Raw genomic sequence first — 5,486 nt, 5'->3', positions numbered from 1 at the left:
GCCAAGATGATACACGGATAGTGTGAGCAAGCCTCCAACCGTTCCCGATTTCCGAGCTGGCTTGTCAAAACTACAAGGAATGAAAAGGAGGGAGTAAGCATAAATGCTTAGTAAGTTCACATGCAAATAGCAAGTAACACAACTATATAAGCAAACATAAAACATCATTTGCATAATCATCACCGAGATATTCATATCACATTTTCATTTATCATCTTACCATATTGTTGTTATATCGAGTTTTCAACCCGAGGGTTAAGTACATACCTGTTCAAAGTATCCATTTCACAACACTTACCAATACGTCCTTTTCATCTCGAGTATTCCTCCATTTGAGTAGAATTTTACCTGTTGAACACATCGGAATATAATTTGGATACATGGAAAGTTCGCACATAAGTGCTATATATGTAGCCAAACTACCATGTAACCCGCCCATAAGTGAACTCGGACTCAACTCAACGAGCTCGGGCGTTCGCATCCATAAGTGAACTCGGACTCAACTCAACGAGCTCGGATGCCTAGTTACATCTCTCGAACTCGGACTCAACTCAACGAGTTCAGACATTCGTATCCATAAGTGAACTCGGACTCAACTCAACGAGTTCGGATGCCCAAATATCCTAGTGACATGTCACTTGTATCCTAATCCATTCCTAAGGTTCAACGGGACCTTTTTCCCAATCATGTGTCTCAACCATCTTCTACGGAATGCCGATATCGATACTCGGTAGTATTTCACATTTTCCAAGTATATCACATAATTTGACATATTATCAAACAATTATCACAAGTATAATATTTCATAATAATTATCATATCATTTAAATAACATTAAAACATTTAAAATAATAACTATGTTACCAACATTTACATATGAACTTACCTCGTATGCGAAAATGGCTACTTTTACCATTTCGTCTACAACTTGGTATTTTTCCCATTTTAGCCCGAATTTCAGTTTTCCTTGCTCTATCATTTAAAATATAGTCTAATTAGGACTCACATTATTCAAATTGACCCAAAATCATATTTTGGCAAAATTACAATTTTGCCCCTAAACTTTCGCATATTTACACTTTTACCCCAAAGCTCGTAAATTAAACTTCAGCCTATTTTCTTATGTTTTATGACACGCTGATAATTTTTCCCTTCTATGGCAACATTTATGACTATTAGGTATTTTTACCGATTAAGCCCTTTTGCTTGTTTTCACTTAAAACCGAGTAGCACAAGTTGTCTAACATAATTTAAAACCTCATATTCCATCATAAAACACCAAAATACACAAATTTCACCTATGGGTATTTTTTCAAATATAAACCCTAGGTTAAATTATTGCTAGCATAAGCTAAATCAAGTTACCGGGACTCCAAAAATGTAAAAAAATTAAAAACGAGGCTAGAACGGACTTACAATCGAGCTTGGAAGCTTGAAAAACCCTAGCCATCGTTCGGCGATGGGGTTGAAGATGGACACATTTGGGTTTTAAAATTTGTCTTTTAATTCATTTTACCCCTAAATGACCAAAATGCCCTTTTTACTATTCTTTAAATTTTTACCCTTCCAAGCCCATTTTTGTCCAAATTCTTTTTTAAAAATTGGTCAAATTACTCTTTAAGGACCTCTAACTAATAATCTAATTCAATTTTATGAAAAATGCTTCTAGAACACAAGTTTTGCAATTTATTCAATTTAGTCCCTAATTTCAAATTAAGCACTTTATGCATAGAATTTCTTCACGAAATTTTCACACAATCATGAAATAATATCATAGACCTCAAAATAATTATAAAATAATTATTTCTATCTCGAATTTGTGGTCTCAAAACCACCATTCCGACTAGGCCCAAAATCAGGATATTACAGAGAACATGTGGTGCCTATGGAGAATTTTTTTTAGAACTTTTACACTTTGAAGTTCGACTTCAAGAAATTTTATTTTGGTGGTGGTTGAACTTGACAATAAAATCAAGTTGTCTACGTACTATTGGTTTTTGAAGGATCAAGTCATGATGTAGTTCAAGATAAATATATATTTGGTTTACTACTTAAGCTCATGCTTAGGAGCATCATTGTTTGGGTTAAACAATTTAAGCTCATGTTTAAGAGCATCATTATTTTGGATAAACTGTTTGGGCTTGTGCTTTGGAGTATCAACATTTTGGATGAATTGTTTAGGCTTGTGCTTAGGAGCAATGTGACAGTTAAGCTCCTGTATAAGACCATTGCTTTTTATTGGCTTATTTGTCATGTGATTGGAGTCCAACCATGAGCATTCAAATATCCTAGAAACAGAAAATTTCCTTTAGTCTCTTGGAAATCCACTATCTTGCTTTTGCTTGGAGCTAATGTAATAAGATTTAAGGAGTCAAATTTTATGGTTCTATCCATCATATTGGATTAAGAAACCATAATGGCTGATGTCAAATTTAATGATGCTACTTCTTCTTCGAACTTAATTTTCCTTTCTTTGTTGAGTTGTATGTGTAATATCCTGATTTTGGGCCTAGTCGGAATAGTGGTTTCGTGACCACAAAATTCGAGATAGAAATAATTTTTTTATGATTATTTTAAGGTCTATGATATGATTGCATGATTGTGTGAAAATTTTGTGAAGAAATTTTATGCATAAAGTGCTTAAATTGAAATTAGGGACTAAATCGAATAATTTGCAAAACTTGTATTCTAGAAGTTTCTAGTATGAAATTGTTTTGGAATATTAATGAGGAGGTATTAAATAGCAATTTGACCAATTTTAAGTTCATGGACAAAATTATGACATGGAAGGAATTTTTGGAAAGTTTAGTAGTAAGGGCATTTTGGTCATTTAGGGGTAAAATGAATTAAAATACAAAATTAAAAGCCAATTTTGCTCATCTTCAACCCCATGGCCGAATATAGCAAGGAGAAACCATGGCTAGTGTTTTTCAAGCTTCCAAGCTCGATTGTAAGTCCGTTCTAGCCTCGTTTTTAATGATTTTTACGTTTTGGAGTCCCTTAGCTCGATTTAGCTTATGCTAGCAATAATTTAACCTAGGGTTTATATTTGGAAAAATACCCTTAGGTGAAATTTGTGTATTTTGGTGTTTTATTATAGAATATGAGGTTTTAAATTATGTTAGACAACTTGTGCTACTCGGTTTTAAGTGAAAACGAGCAAAAGGGCTTAATCGGTAAAAATACCTAATAGTCATAAGTACATGTTAGAGTGAGAATTTGATGTTGCCATAGAAGGAAAAATGATCAGCATGTCATAAAACATAAGAAAATAGGCTGAAGTTTAATTTACGAGCTTTGGGGCAAAAGTGTAAATATGCAAAAGTTTAGGGGCAAAATTGTAATTTTTCCAAAATATGATTTTGGGTCAATTTGAATAATGTGAGTCCTAATTAGATTATATTTTAAATGATAGAGCAAGGAAAACTGAAATTCGGGCTAAAATGGGGAAAGTACCAAGTTGTGGACGAAATGGTAAAAGTAGCCATTTTCGCATACGAGGTAAGTTCATGTGTAAATGTAGTAACATAATTGTCATTTTAAGCAATTTAATGTTGTTTATATGATATGATGCCGATTATTATCATGAAATATTATGCTTTGTGGTTATTGTTGAATAATATGTAATTATGTGAATTACTTGATGAGTATGAACTATCACCGAGGTATCGATTTCGATATTCTGTGGAAGACGGCAAAGATGTGAGATAGAGGAAAAAAGCCCGTTTGAACCTTAGGAATATATTAGGATACAAGTGACATGTCATTGGGATATTTGGGCATCCGAACTCGTTGAGTTGAGTCCGAGTTCACTTATGGATGCGAGCGTCCGAATTCGTTGAGTTGAGTCCGAGTTCGAGAGATGTAACTAGGCATCCGAGCTCGTTGAGTTGAGTCCGAGTTCACTTATGGATGCGAACGCCCGAGCTCGTTGAGTTGAGTCCGAGTTCACTTGTGGGCGGGTTACATGGTAGCTTGGCTACATATGTGGCACTTATGTGCAAACTTTCTATGTATTCGAATTATATTCCGATGTGTTCAACGGGTAAAGTTCTACTCAAATGGAGGAATACTCAAGATGAAAGGGACGTATTGGTAAGTGTTGTGAAATGGATACTTTGAACAGGTATGTACTTAACCCTCGGGTTGAAAACTCGATATAACAACAATATGGTAAGATGATAAATGAAAATGTGATATGAATGTCTTGGTGATGATTATGCAAATGATGTTTTATGTTTGCTTATATAGTTATGTTACTTGCTATATGCATGTGAGCTTACTAAGCATTTATGCTTACTCCCTCCTTTTCATTCCTTGTAGTTTTGACAAGCCAGCTCGGAAATCGGGAACGGTCGGAGGCTTGCTCACACTATCCGTATACCATCTTGGCATAATGGCTTGTATATTTTGAGTATGGCATGTATAGCATTATAATCATTTTGTATATATGGTCTTATGATATGGTTATTGAGTGGTATGGAAATGATTGGTAATGATTAGCCATTGGAATGGCTAATCATGATCATATTTGGTGTTATGTATGCTAAATTGCTAGCTAATCCATGGAAACCATGAAATAGGTAAAATTTACCATAAAATAGATTCAGACAGCAGCAGTGACGTGAGTTTGAAAAATCACTAAAAATAGTAAAGATACAATTAGATGATGAATAATATATGGAATTGAAGAATTATGAGTCTATTTTCATATGGATGGAATAAAACAGGTATATGAGTTATATTTTATGAGATGTTTAAATTTTTTTGAAACAGGGCCAGAGCAATTTCTGGATCCCCTGTTCTGACTTTGTAAATTCACCATAAATTTTATAAAGATAATTAGAAGTCATGCTTTATATGTACAGATTCCTTATTGAGTCTAGTTTTATTAGAGACAAACGTCATAGTCATTGAAGCTCTGTAGATGGATATATCTGATTCGTAATACACAGAGGTCAGAGTAGTCGAACCCTGAAACAGGGGAGACTTTAACTAATAAACTGTACTAATTGGCCCGACCAAAAATTCTAGAAAAAAATTAGTAGATAGATATATGAGTCTAGTTTCAGGAAAAATTTACGGAATTGGATTTCGAGTTTCGTAACTCGAGATATAATTTTTAAAGAGACTGTGATGCAGTTAGCTAGCTTGTCTAGAAATTTGAAAATGAATTGTATGAGCTGTTTAAGTAATGAATTAAGTCTATTAACACCTCGTGTTCGACTCTGACAATGGAGTATGATTCTGTCTTTAAACACGAAGCACTTATTGAGAGGATGGCTAATCAATCGATGATATTTGCAATTGTTAGGATCATCTACTCGACCAACTTTTTCAGGTCACTTCATTGTTGACAACTAAATCAACTTAGCTTTTAAAAGTTCTTCAAGCATGTTTGGAACATCAATATCAAGGAAAGGATACTTCTTTTCTTGCCTCTAATTCAGTGTGACTCTTGTTATACATTTGACTTGAGCAAAAAT

Source organism: Gossypium arboreum, chromosome 2, assembly GCF_025698485.1.
Source record: "Gossypium arboreum isolate Shixiya-1 chromosome 2, ASM2569848v2, whole genome shotgun sequence".
Lineage (NCBI taxonomy): Eukaryota > Viridiplantae > Streptophyta > Magnoliopsida > Malvales > Malvaceae > Gossypium > Gossypium arboreum.
This window is presented reverse-complemented; position numbering follows the sequence as displayed.